This window comes from Plectropomus leopardus, chromosome 12 (genome assembly GCF_026936395.1).
Source record: "Plectropomus leopardus strain MGB_pleo_1.0 chromosome 12, ASM2693639v1, whole genome shotgun sequence".
In the NCBI taxonomy this organism is placed as follows: domain Eukaryota; kingdom Metazoa; phylum Chordata; class Actinopteri; order Perciformes; family Serranidae; genus Plectropomus; species Plectropomus leopardus.
In genome coordinates this window covers 23,161,848-23,176,471 of record NC_142187.1, presented here as the reverse complement: position 1 = coordinate 23,176,471, position 14,624 = coordinate 23,161,848, and the positions used below count along the sequence as shown (strand labels likewise).

At 37.6% G+C, this 14,624-nt stretch overlaps 1 long non-coding RNA gene across 1 annotated transcript in view; it reads right to left on the bottom strand.

Moving 5' to 3' along the window:
• The window catches only part of LOC148188101 (uncharacterized), a 148,468-nt gene extending 138,346 nt beyond the window's left edge, over positions 1–10,122 (bottom strand). Inside the window, exon 1 of the long non-coding RNA XR_015778167.1 lies at positions 8,830–10,122. This is a non-coding gene — a long non-coding RNA (uncharacterized LOC148188101). The remainder of the gene's footprint in view (positions 1–8,829) is intronic.
• Between the last annotated feature and the right edge of the window lie 4,502 nt (positions 10,123–14,624).

Genomic DNA, 14,624 nt, shown 5'->3' with positions numbered 1-14,624 from the left:
ACCATAATTTATCATTAAAACCTTGCAGTCATGTGTCTCTAATTCACACAACACAAATCCTGAGTAGGTATTCCGCATCACCCATATCGTGAAGTCACAACGTTCGCCATCAACAGCACATCGTAATAATGTTAAAATACTCAGGGAAACGGGAAATTGGAGTTGCCTTCACACAATGACTTATGCTGTCACCTTGGTGGTGTGTAAAAAAAAAAGCTGAGAACTTCTGTGGTTTATCTAATCAAAATAGAAATGTCTTTAATTTATTTTTACAAAGACAAATTGCTTCATTTCTGGTATTTCAAAAATCTGTCTGGATCATGTGAAGGACAATGTGAAGATGCTTTGTAGCAAGTTTGGTGTTAGTTGAGCAAAAGGTTGAATTCGTTTTACAGTTTTTAAAAAAAAAAAGCTTTGAACTTCCTAATTCCTGCCAGCTCAAAGCATCTGGACAGCTCTGCTCACCTGGGGCTACAATTTGGTGAAAGTTGCAAAGTGGTAGCTGAGTTTCTCACACATCCTTTTATTTGTGGTAGACTGACATGATCACAACATCTGCTGCCATGTACTGAAAATATATTTTTGGAGCTGGACTGTTCATTGGGACCCTTCCTTGGGAGCACTATTGGAGTATACTTTACAATATCTGAGCGCAGAGTGTACTCTGGGCACAGACTGAGCAACAGAACGCCAGGCACAGTGGAGGTGAAACTTAACTGTTCATTGTGCTGGATTTAAAGTTTGATTTCACTTGCCTTTACATCAGGTGCTGCTTTTAACCATTGATCTGATCAGCTCTGACCAGATCATCAAATTGTCCACCCTGCAACATAAAAAGTCAATAAACTGCTGCTTAGGGGACAAAGAACTCATGACAAGTTCTGCCTGCAATGACACAATGGACCCGCAAAAATGTCCAAACTTAGACAGCAGACACAGAATGATAGAAATGGGACACAAACACCATCAGGACTATTGGCTCAAAAGTTTAGTTCAGGGGCTTTGACATAGGACTGGACCTCTGTGCAAATCATGCAAGATCAGAAATTATCAGAAGAAGAAGAGGAAGAGGAAAAAGAAGAAGAACAAGAAGAAAAAGGAGGAGGATAAGACGAAAGGAGGAGGAGGAGAAAATGGAGAAGAAGATGAAGAAGAACGGCATGCTTGGCCTCTCCCTACTGAATGCAAAGCCATTTATTCATGGCAGGAATAAAAATGTAATTGATGATTTCACCATTCTATCTCTCACCAGAAGCTGGTGAGGTGTGCGTGTACCTTTACAGCTATTATACATCTTAATCCAGCATTTTAAGCAAATCTGCAAAGTTTGAAAGCAGCAAGGCTTTTGCAATATCATAACACTCAAAGGTGTATCTCATTGCAGTCTTATTCCTAAAAAGCCTAATACTACTACTAAAACTACTACTACTACTACAACAGCTACTGATAATGATGATAGATGAAAAAGAAGAAAAATCTCAGAACGTATCAGCTATAATTTGACTACTGTGAAGCCTCTGGAGGCAACGGCGGAGATTTTGGTGTAGCAAGTGGATAACCTCAGCTATTTCTTTCTATTTTTTTATTTATTCAAATTTTCACTTAATTTTATAAAAAAAAAAATTAAGTTCTGAGAACTTGCTGTATATGATTTTGAAAGTCTCAGTTTTGATTGAACATTTGCCAAAGGCATTTAAACAAAGTTTTGTGTTGGAGTTTGTTATATTCCAAATTCTAAATACAGACAGAAAAATACAAATATTGTAAATGCATATTGGTTCCAAATATCAGTTATCGGCCTCATTAGCTACTATTAATTGGTATCGTCCCTGAAAAACCAATATCAGTCGACCCCTAACCAAAATCTTGTCCCGTCACCTACAGATTCTTCATACATATGCAGAATTTGTTTACAGAGATTAAACGTTGGGTAAACAAGAACAAAAAGAAATGTATGGCTTTTATAAACACAGCACTCTTCAGCAGCCAGGCACCAGTGAATATAGTCCATGTAATTTCACTTTGGTACCATGCTGCAAAAATATTTACTTGCAATGCATCAGCTTTACACCATTCTGCTGTACCATATCAATGTTTACAGCTTGTCGGGATGTAAGAGGTGTAGTGAGTGTGGCCCAGATAAGTAGGGAGAGGAGTATTTTTCTCTCACCGCTACAGAAATCCCAGCTAAGGGAGAAAAAGAAGCAACACTTAGGGGAGATCAATACCAGCTTGGACCAAAGTAAAATGGATGACACGTCTGACCTGCTGAACTTGTTGGAACAAAAAGTCATCAGACCATTATCAGAGCATTCAGGCAAGAGGCTCACAACAGCAGAGAGGACAAGGGCAGAGGACACACAGACTGCACTCAAAAATAAAGAAATGTTGCAAGTTGCCAGCTAAGAACACTGAGCTCAGAATTGTAAATTGCAAAAGGTAATAACAATAACACCATTGCAGATTTGAAAAAGCTAAACTCTGGAGTAAATACTTCTGCTGCCTGACTGCATGTTATTAGAACTATCTTTCTGTCATGTTAGGCTTATGTATTGCATTGCTGCCGGTCTCAATAATTGTGTCTTAATTGATTTGATGGAGCCTCTTCATGTACCTTTTATTAAACATCCTCATTGTATTGATCAGGTGAAACGCAGAGCTGCCTTGTGCTTCCATAAGAGAGGAATCACTCAGGGGAAACTGTCCTATAATTAAGAACCTGCCCAAAACCATTAAACTGCTCAGTAGCTCGAGCCTCTTTAGTTTGGAGAGCACAGCCTCCAATAGTCCATTACTTTGATCTACAGGTCACAGAGGAACAAAACTCAATACGCAAGCTTAGATGGTGTTATGAGCTATATCAAGTTCAGTTCGGTGTCGGTTGGAAATCCATGACTTTTCAACAGTATATCAGCTGTAATTTCTCAATACGATAGAGAAAGGAGATAAAAATAGCTTAAGACTGTCACAGTGCATCAATTCAGTAATACAGCTGAGCGGCTCGATGGTGACAGAATAAATGAATAGGAAGCCCCAAGTCCAAACAGCTCCATCTAAATCCCCATAAAAAGATAACTGCATTTCATCGCATTTGAATTTCAGGGAGGTATTTGCTCATGGTGTGCCATACTTCAAACGATAAACTGAGGTTCTTGAACAGCGAGGACATATTGGCAGAGCTCTCAATGGCATATAAAAATTTGGACCATGAGTGTACAGTGCAGAGCCAAGAAACACAGTACTACAGTGAGAGGGGATAAAAACACCAACAAATGTCTGCAATGACATTTTATAATATATAATACATAGGGACTACCTTTTCCAACTAGTTTAACTGTCAATTAAGCACAAGCCAGAGGGAAGGTTTTTGATTTTGTGAACTGCAATAATGACTTCTTCAGTCAGCCTTGTAAAGCTGTTTTCTATTGACATATTCCATGACCTATTTTCTTGAAAATTTGCAAGACTTCTGTTTATTGAGGCAGACACTTTAAATAGAATTACGTGCAAAACTGGATGTCTTGACATTATGAATATAATCAGGACCTGGAAAATGCCTAATTTCTTATTTGGAAAAATTGGCAAGACTCTCTTTACATCCTGACCACACTGCTGCCTGTGTAATTATTGTGAATTTTAGGTTAAGCCTTTAGTGATCCATCCATAAAGATGTAGAAAGAATTTAGTTTGTTTAATGAAAAAAAAACAACTAATAAAAATGACTATTAAATATACCTTGTACCTTGTATTATTGCTATTTTTATTATCTGAAAATGATGTGTCATAGTTCAGTGATGCGAACAGACAAAAAATGAAGTTGTTACAAAAATATTTTGGTGACTTATTATACCTATCAATTAATCAGCTTGCCTCATATCTTTGACTCTGGAGGCTCAGAGCAAGAACTGTTGAGAAGTAAACGCTTATAAAACCATAATAAAATATGACAGAAACCTCAGCCAGACAATTTTTCAGTCTACTTCCTTGGACTGGCTGTTGTTTCAAGGAACTGTGCTTTCACAGGCAGTGGGATTAATAACAACTGTTACAGACTCACACACTTACTGACTGCAACATGTCCAGGAATGTCCAGGACATTCAGAAATAACAGCAATAATAACCAAAAAGCACTCTGCATGCTTTTCAAGGCTGCAAAATTCTGAACAAAATGTGCTTTAATAAGAGAAAATTCACAAAATGTCACTGAAATCTGTTAATACATTTTCGAGATATGCAATCAAACAAAGAGACAAAGAAATTGGACTGAAACAGTTTTGTCCTTGGTGGAGGTAATATGAAGAAAACAAGGAAAAGATATAGGCAGAATGCAGAGCCTCTGCAGATACTTAAACTGACACAGTGCCAGGGGGCCATAAGTAATGATTGAGTAGAATAATTTAGGCTAATGCTGTTTCAAGCCAGATTCCTGCACAGCCTTATAAGTATCTTGGAGAACTGTGGTTTAGACTAACCTGCTCCTCTGATTAACCCTTGATTTTAGTGTTTTTACAGCAAATTTACCGTGAAATTGCTCGAGATTTAACCAAACATTCTGCAATATAGTGTTCAAAACCTATTGCGCTCGTTGCCATGTTTTTTGTATACCGAGAATGCAGGGCTATTCAATTACCAATTCAATTTGGCTGGATTTTAAAATGAGGAAATGTAGATGGGCCAGACATTTTCAGCAGTCTATTCAAAAGCATTTTATAGCTAATGGTAATGGCAAATTTTAAACAAATGCAAATGATTGAAGTAAAAATAGCACTGTTTATCATTTCACTGAAAAAAAGAGGATAAAAAAGAATTATCGATGCTGACAATGCACAGAACCCCAACAGGCGGCAATAAAAGTAACCAATAGCACACTCTCCACCATCATCTCCCTGTCCCTTCTCTCTCTCCCACACACACACACACACCTCGCCTCATAAGATTTTCCATTAAGGTAAAAGAAAAGTGTTTAGGAAAAGACAAAGGACATATTTTTTGACTCTTTGACTGCAGCCTAGATGTTTTGAAAAGCCACAAAGCATGGTCAGATCTGTGCCACATAAGAAAACACTGATTTGTGAGAGATATAAATGGTGGTTTCACAATACCCATCCAAACACCCTGCCTGATTGGTACTGCACATGTGTAACACAACAGAAATGAAGAGGTAGCAAGATGTAGTTAACATATTTTATCAAACTGGTATATAAGATTTATGTTAGCTGTGCCACTGGGAGGTTGCCTCTGGGCTAGATGGTGCCTGCACGCTGCCACTTAAACAGACCTGATGTAATACTTCTTTTCAACCTCTGAGCTCTGGCTCTTAACAGATGAGGTGGCGGTCACAGCTGTACTCTCTTGTCTGTGGTGATTTTGGTTTAATGAAAGGACAGTATTTGAGTCAAATAAGGACTTCAATATTACACTAGATATCGTCCTAGATTTTAAATATCATGATACTGTAAGTGTTGTCTTTTCTTGGTTTTAAAGGCTGCATTACAGTAAAGTGGTGTCATTTTACTGAACTAACCACACTATTGCTGTTCTATTATTTGCCTTTACCCACCTAATCATTATATCCATAAGGGGTATAGCCGACTCACAATTATGCTCACCAAATCAGATTTGGCTGTTCAATTTGAATATTCAAATATTCTTATTTTTTTCCATATTAAGTTTTAAAGTTTGTGCAACAACATTTATGTGCTGATGTTAGATATCACACAAAAGCCAGAGACGACTTCAGCAGAAGGTCTCTCCTCCTCCGTGCCGCTGCCTGCATGTCCACGAGACTCTGTGCCAAAGAGTAGTATTTAAATCAAGAGCACTCACTCTGCAGCTTAGTCTGAGGTCAAATATGCACCCAGAAATAAAGTGCACAGCACACTGACTAGCGACCCAGCCCTAGGTCAAGTGTACTACATGAAAAATACAATTACTGACATCAAAATATTCAAGAGTAGCAGAATTACTGTAAAATCAGTACTATAAAAGTGATAAAAAAGTATGATATATGTCAATAAATATTTCCCATGCCCTATCCATAGGATATCCTGCAACAGGAACAGCATCACACATCCAACATCAGCCTGAGATATCAAAATGCAACGTGTGCACTGAAACTCCTTTAATGTGTTCAGAAATTGGTTTTCCACTTTTCCCACAGTTGGGATAAGCTCAAGTGATTTGTCTTCGTAATTACCACCTTAATTCTGCTGCAGCAGTCTGAAAAACCTCTTTGGCCTCCAGTACAGCAGTACCATTATAATATCTGATTTCAGTGGTCTTAAAACGCAGGTACAATAAGTGGTAAATGATGCAGAGTTAGTCTCCCCACAGAGAGCAACGCCCCGACTGCTGCAATGAATTTGCAAAAGCCCCTTGTGAGCTAATTATGTTATATTTCAGGATAAATTCATCTAAATCAATCAGCACATAAAACTATCTATGGAACAATTTCCGTTCTATTCTTTCCCTGGGTAAAACAAGCAAAATGCCTGCCTTCCCTTTAATGTCATCCCAATTTTTGCAACACAAGACGGAGTCCAAAGAAATCCCTCTTTATCCCCCCCATCTACCAAAAGTTAAATACCTGCAAAATGCTGCTCCACCTTTTTGATGAGACAGAAAACTGCTTTCTTGTTTTAGAGAGGTGGGAACCTTTATTTTCAAGAATTTCAAGTTCTGATTGAATGTGTCTTCTTTGAGGAAATATAATTAGCCTAGGTGAGTAGATTTCCCATGTCAGGTGAACAGCAAAATCCTTTCAAGGATAGCTCCCTCCAGATCCAAACTGTCATTGCATGTGACAACAGCACCGGTCCGGTACCCACATCTTAGTCTGGGAACATAGTTTTTTGTAACACCTTAATCAGCGCCGCTCACTGACAGTTTGACACCAAAAGATGCTTTGTTTTTATCATGAAGTCATTTCCTACAATAAGCCTCCTGTTTCTGTTTTCCCATATCCGAATGGCTTTGATGATAATCATGCTCAACTAAATTTAGGCATCAAAATGCTTTGCTGCTCCTTTGAATAAGATGCATATACCCATTAACTGCAATAAGTAGCAGAGGTGCACTGTATCCAACAGTGGCCATCAATTCATTTTAAATCTAATCCATGCCATGCACCATGACATTTTATTAACCCTAGTCAACTCTTTGTGAAAATTGCATTTTGAACATAATCTTTACACAGGGAAATGAGAGGTCATAATCCCCAGTGCAGCAGAAAAATTAAAACCAGGGATCAAATGCAAAACTCTACTGATTTGTTAATTAGCTTCTTCTAGCTGCTGTGTTGTCTTTTGAGTGTAATGGGGATAATGTTCGGTGTGAGAACAGAAGTGATGCATTTTCATATAATCCTTAAATGGAAAATGCTTCAAAATACCACTGCTGTTCTGTCTGAATCAGCTGCCTTTGGTGTTATTTTGTGTGAGGCTATTTTTTTCATCCTCACTGCCATGATGAAAATGAGATCCCAAGAGCCTTTAAACACATTTTATACTCATATCTACGTATGTTTTTCATCGCCTTTGCTGTTTCATCCCTCTGGAGGTGTCATGTTGGTTTCCCCTTTATTTGAATAGTTCATTTTTAAAGCGGTATTATCAAATGACTGAATAACATGTTGCTAAACAGGTTACAGCGTTTTAAAAAATAGCACCTTCAGTGCCATTGAAATAAAACGATTGCAAGCAACACCCCGGAAAGCTCCAATACATCGCAGGAAGCTAGACAAGTAATTTGAGACACTTTTTGGTAGATTACCAAGAAAACCATTTAGACCTGTATACTGCCTTTAGTGTTACTTTTATATGTTTTGATGGTTCTCTGCTGTATTTCTATGAAGGAAATATGTAGTTAAGGACAATAATATAGAAATTTTGGATGTTCAAACGCGTTGAGAACCCCAACCTTAATTCAATGACATGTTCAGGTAAATGGGACAGATGGTAAGGCAAAATGGGACAGTCACGTTTGTTTATTTTTTAAATATTTAAATCCATTTATCAGTTCAGTCATTCATTTATTAAACCTTAATGTAACCTGCAGCTACTCATTAAAAAATATTATCCAACTCTTTTTCCATGCTTTCCCTGTTGTTTTGTTGCCTGTTTCCTTGGTGTTATATAGTCTACCATGGTCATCCATGTAAGTAACAATTTTGAGTAATTTTTGAATATTGTGGCTGATATAGACTCACAGCATCAAAGTGACAAAAATACTAAAGATGTCTGAAATGTGACAAGGTTGCACACAATGGAATTAGTCTTCCAATCCAAATTCATTTTTAAGGACCTAAAACATAATTTTTTGTGTTTTTAAACATATCAGATTAAACTTTGTTCAAACATAATTTCAGCTTGCCACATGATATGTATAAGGACTGTCAGACATTTTAAAATCCAACAATAATTTCTTTTTTTTTTACAGTTTTTTTTCAGTCTCTGGCTGGCTAAATAGTGTCATTTTGGCAAATAAAACAAGCTTCCAAAACGATTTACTGGAAGGAAATAAACAAATAAAATAAATGGGGAAAAAAAACACCAAAAATAGTCTAGTCTAATAGTCTTCTATAAATTTGTTTTTATCTTAAATCAATAATAAACATTGTAAAGCATATTTGCAGCATAAACTCAAGAACATGTTTAGTGACTGAACGCTGATATTTAAAGATCCAAAGATGTAAAACCTTATTTGTCTCGATTTACCTGATGTCCCACATCACCTGTCTTTTCTCTGCAAGCACACGTGTAGCAACGTGATGCGCATATTTACGTCCAACAGCAAAGCAGCACAAGGATGGTAAAATAAAACTTTACTCACCATTAGAGTAAGTGGAGACTGCAGGGGTCGGTGTGGAAAAGTCTCAGGATGACTGTCCTCCCAGTTATTACCTCCCAGTCATTAGCGCACCCAATGCCAGCTAGCTATGTCCTCGTTTGGGCCTCAGGCTACACCTTCCCAGTGTGAAGTCAATGCTCCGAGGACACGTCCTCCACTGTTTTTAAATATGTCCTCACTTGTTGCACTCACTTTGGCTACAACTTGTTCCTCAGCTGCTGAAGGTCTTGTTTCCCAAAAGCCGCTGTAGTCCGTCCGAAAACAGTCCTCTCGTGTCTATTTTTAAATGTTAGCAAGCTGTGTTATTTTCTGGTGTTAGCTAAGAGCGCTTACATTATCACCGCAGGGGACAAAAACCGCACAATTTGAAGTCCCGCTCCGTCATTAAGCTGCCCGCTGTTATTCGGTTTGATAGTTACTTATGCATCACAGTTTTGCATGTAGTGAATTCGTGTTTTTTTGCAGATGCGTAGATACCGGTTTTTGACTGGACATGTCAAATGATGACTACGGATACAAACATTTTCGGAGCGGGTGTAGACCCGCCCCTAAAGAGCCACCTCCTTAAAGGGGACGTACGCCCATTTTCAAAATTCACACGCAAGGCAAGGCAAGTTTATTTGTATAGCACGTTTCAGCAACAAGGCAATTCAAGGTGCTTCACACAGAACATTGAAATACAACAACAGGGGGAAAGGAAACACATTTAAAACATTATAAAAGAAGCATGTAAAAGGTGATTAAAAACAGCAAGTGGGAAAACAACAGATAAAACCCAAAAATATAAAAACACATATATTGAAATAAGAGTTGCAGTGCAGAGTTTTGAAGTAAAATATAAAATTTTAAAAGTAACAAGCCTTTTAGTCAAAGGCAGCAGTGAACAGGTGAGTCTTTAACCTTGACTTAAAAGAACTCTCAGCAGACCTGATATTTTCTGGTAGCTTTATTCCTATGGTTTAAGACAGTCCAAAACATGAGTAAAGACAAATAACTCTGCAGTGCTAAAACTTAAATTTGTGATTTCATCAAGTATAAAGTCTGAAACTGCTCCACTGACAATTAACCTTTGTGGGAGCCATGAATAAATTTAGAGAGGAGTGAATTTTGTATTTTTATTTATTTATATTCATAGGATTTCGGATTTATGGGTTATGGGTTTATATTTTGGTATGTTACATGTTTTTTGTTAGTATTTTGGGATATAATTATTTTGTATTTCTGGAAATTGTGGTTATTGGGAGAGTTGGGTCACACTGATATTTTATTTTATTCTTTTATTTGACAGGGACCGCAGACAACACAGCTGTTGATCCAGAGTTAGTTATAAAGCTAATTTACATCTGTGGATCCGGGGCAGGAAGATCTAAAAACATACAAATCAAACAATAAAAAAACATCATGCAGACAACTAAAAACAATAAAAACAGCAACATATAACATAAAACAACATATTTCAATTTACAGTACATTCTATGGAGGGTGACGTTCATAATCTATAAAGCATCTTTAAGTTTGTGCATGTCACAATAAGTTGATTCCTTTTCATTAATACATTTATTTTACGCAGTTTTTTTAAATCTCAGCTACAGTCTGGCTGGGAACAATGTTCTTGATGACACTGAGAGCACCCAGTGAAATGCTCTGAGTGTATGGATCAGGCCACCAAGAAAGCCGTTCAGTCACCCAACATGGATTAGTTAATGTTTATTTATGCATCACATTTATGAACTGAATAATTCAGATTTTTAGGTGATGTTAAGATACCAATTTTTGACTAGTTTTAGGGCAGCACAAATATTTTTGGAGAGGGTGCAGGTCTGCCAATGTCCCCACTGAATCTACACCCGCTTAAAGGAAAAGTACATCTATTTTCAAAATTCAGACATGTTGGGCCGTTCCAAAACCGTACCTTAACCATTTTTTTATAAAACAGAGAGCTGATTATTTGTCTAGTAAAGCTGCAGTAGCATTTCCCATGTAGGCTGAGCATTGTTGTTTGTTCTGTCAGCTGACAGAGTTCATGCTGCCACCGGCTGACTGATTACACTCCACGTAAACAGCTTTCCCAGCCCTCGCCGTTACGTGTTAAGTGGCCCACCAGTGCACTGAAACAGGGCAGACCCAGATGTGTAGTCATGGCAACATATCTGTTTTGGAAGGCTTTAGGAGTGGGGTGGACCAAAGTAAAACAAACTACGATTCTATTCATAGTCTATGGAGGAGCAGGTCCAGTCTTTATACTTGATTATATCACAAATTTAAGACTTCCCTCTCTGGTTTCTGGCTTTGGGGGACAGTAGCTCATGTTAAAAAATGTTGATTAAACTTTTTGAAGATAGTGGAATTTTAAATTTAGTTGGTGTTACCATTCAAAAATCCAGCATTAGCAGTTTGAGTATGAACTATCCAAATGAAATGCTACTTTCTGATTTTTTACAAGAACATCACTTGTATTAATGCAACAGTTAAAGATAAAGAAGACTCCCTTTTGTCAAAAGAATGTATTCAGGGTTGCATTACTGTACTTTGACCGCGTATTTATCTTGTTTGCACTCCCTTCCTGTCATCACAATGAGCTAAAACACATGTGACTGTTAGCAGGGGTGGTGCCAGGTCAGGGAGGATGTGTCACTGCCGGTCCAAAAAAAAAAGGCTCTCAGGCCAAGGTCTTTAGAGATATCTCTGGGTGAAACTGAATTACTGCCAGCACCACAGTGAAGTCTCACAATCACTTAAGTAGTTTCAGCCGTAACTCGAACAAAAACTCAAAGTCAGGCCAGTAAGGTATTCGGTGTGTTAAGTATTTATTCAGCCTATCTGACTTAGATTACTCCTGCCCTTTTGGTTTTATTGCATATTCCCAAAAGCTCTACCATTTCAAGGAAGCAAAGGTTGATGTGAGAATGATATCAACTATTGACATCTGGAGCTTGTGAGTACGAAAAGTATAGAAAAGTAAATACATGCTGCAAAGGAATGTGCTTACAGTTTTTCTGTTTATATGCTTTTCTTCAGCTTTCACTCTCGCAGTGCAAGTGATTGTTTCAACTCTCTGTCCAAACATAGGTGAAAGAAAATGTTGTTATCCAGTATGTTGTAATGGTTTGATTTCCAATGGGCCTGAAGTGAAGACTCAGTCAAACTATTATTTTTCCCCCAACTGGGAAATAATCACCTGGAAGTCTGTGGTTCAGTTAACCACAGTGCTCCATCTCAGGGTAGTCTGAAAGCCTAAAAGATTCTTAATAATCATTACTTTATTTGTGAACCTGCAGGGAAAAAAAATCAGCTGGTGAGTTTCACCCAGCAGAGATTAAGCACCCTCACTCAAAACAAACATTTGTATTATTTCTCACACTCTGATTAAGTTATATTGAAGGCCACATGGATGTGCAAGACAAATTTTAATCAGAGAAACAGCAAGAAAATCACATGTGTGCCTTCCAGTTACGATTAGAATGTCTCCATCCGATGACACATATAGTGGCAAAAATATGCAGAGATGCTTTAACAGATGTCCATTAGCAAATCAGGGGTGATCATTGAAAGCAATGATGTTAGCAACAATATCAGTATGCATATTCTCCAGGTAATTTGTTATTGTGCCAGCATTAGAGATATCCCATTTAACAGAGCGTTAGGGAGAAACAAAACAGTAAACAACCACAGACCGTCGAATGCTGCCACATTCCAACTAACAAGGGTACGTTAATTTGTTTGTAACAATGTGCAAACCTTGTTATTCTTGCTGGAAACTGCAACAAACATCAATTTTACCTGTTAATAGGAAATGCTTGGACCTGAGTGTGCATGGGTCAATGATTCCAGAGATGTTGACAAATCAATACTGCTGACAACTCATTTTTTAAATCGTCCCATAAGTCCTGTCACCCCATCCTCAGACATGTGACTTTAGAAGATTTATATTTTTGATGAGATGTTGGTTAACAGACACACAGCTACACATTTAAAGAGAGACTTTAAAGATACAGAGGAAGTGAGATGTGGCATTTTACTAACAATAAGTGTAAAATAAAAAAAACAACTTTGACAGTCAAAAAATTCAAACATGGGGGCATCTGGTGGAGGTTAACATTATGACGTTTTGCAGACGTTGGATTTTGGATTTTGTTTCCCTGTACCTTTTTTTTGTGTATTTACAACACCAGTCCACAAGGGGCTTTTTTTAAAATTACATATTAAAAAGAAAAGAAAATGCATCTGCCATTGTGTTTGTTTTCAGTTTGTGTTCTGTATTGTTCTGTTTCTGTTTTTGATATTCGGATTGTGATATCTGATCAGTTGATATATTGGGATTAAATAGTTAAAAAGGCTCAAATCTGGAGATGAGCGGAGCCTGCCAAAGTAATCACCCTAATAATACATAATATGAATAAGGGTGGGGTGTGTGGGTGCTGAATGTGCTGGGTCAGACGCTGTATGCTGGTATTAGCCTTTGTCTTTTTTTGACTGCGCAGCATTTGCAGATGCTAATACCACTGGATGTTTATTAATCGGTTACATCGACCTAACTACTTTAACAAACAGCTTTGTTTGTTACTGGAAAAGTGAAATTGGTCCTCATTGGGGAATAACTTCAGCTCAAATGCACAACATCAATAAATCAAGACAACAAATTATTTTTGAGGTGATTGAGCAGCTCTGTGCCAATACACAGGCAGCAAGACGTTTCCACTCGGTTGGCAGGATTAATGGTAATCATAAACATGAGTATGGTCCATGAAGGACACTGGTAGGAGAAGCCTGTTTAACATGTCAGTATTCACATAAGAAATCTAATTAGTTATTATAAGATAACACGTTTTACCCTGCTTTGCATTCAGGGAGATGTCACATTGTCCTTTCAAATTGTGAAAGTGGGAATACAAATTAAATTAACATCATAATATTGCAAGGACAATTTTCAGAATCCTATTCACAGCATTCGTTATTTTTACCCAGCGGGCTGAATGCATCTCAGATGTCTGATGTGTTTGAGAAGGAGAAGAGACACAATAATGCATGACATGAGTAAAGTGGGTTTCTGTGATAGATTTTGCAAATCTTCAGCCACATTTTTTGGCCTATTTTTTTCCCGAACTCTCAGCAGAGGTTGGAAGAGGACACCAAGGATGTCCAGCTTTTCAGCTCAGAGTTTTGGCAGCTGCCCGATGAGGATGACAGGAAGCCACAAAGTTGCTTCTCTGGCTGTGTGACTAAGAGGCATCATCTAATCAGTGTCAACAGTAAATCATAAAAAACAAAATATGTAAAGGGGATTAAGCATCAGAAATAGCATGCCTCTGAAATCAATCATTTTAATCCTGTAAGTAATGATACACGTTGTAAGAAGGTGATTCACGGCAAAGAATAGCACTTCAATAGAATACAATTGAATAGCATAAAATGAGCTAAAAATGCATTTCTATTAACTGTGGTTAATTAAATTCTGAATTCAAATATCAAAAGAACACCTAAAGCTTTCACAAAGGAACCATGAGTCAAGGACAACAACAGAGAGAATCTGTACGAAAAAAAACAGAGAATAAGAGGCTACGAAAGAAAAATAAAGGTGGAAAAAGTGAAGATGTTATATGAAAGTTTTGGCACTAAATAGAGTAGGTTCCACATTGGGGGGATAAATATGAAAGCACAGTCACCTTTAGTTACTTTCCTAGATCCAGGATTGCTCAAAGAATAGCTAAAAATAAAAATGCAGGTAATGCTGGTAAGTGGTGAATCTCAGCTGGGTTCCTCCTCTTTTCTACCACCAT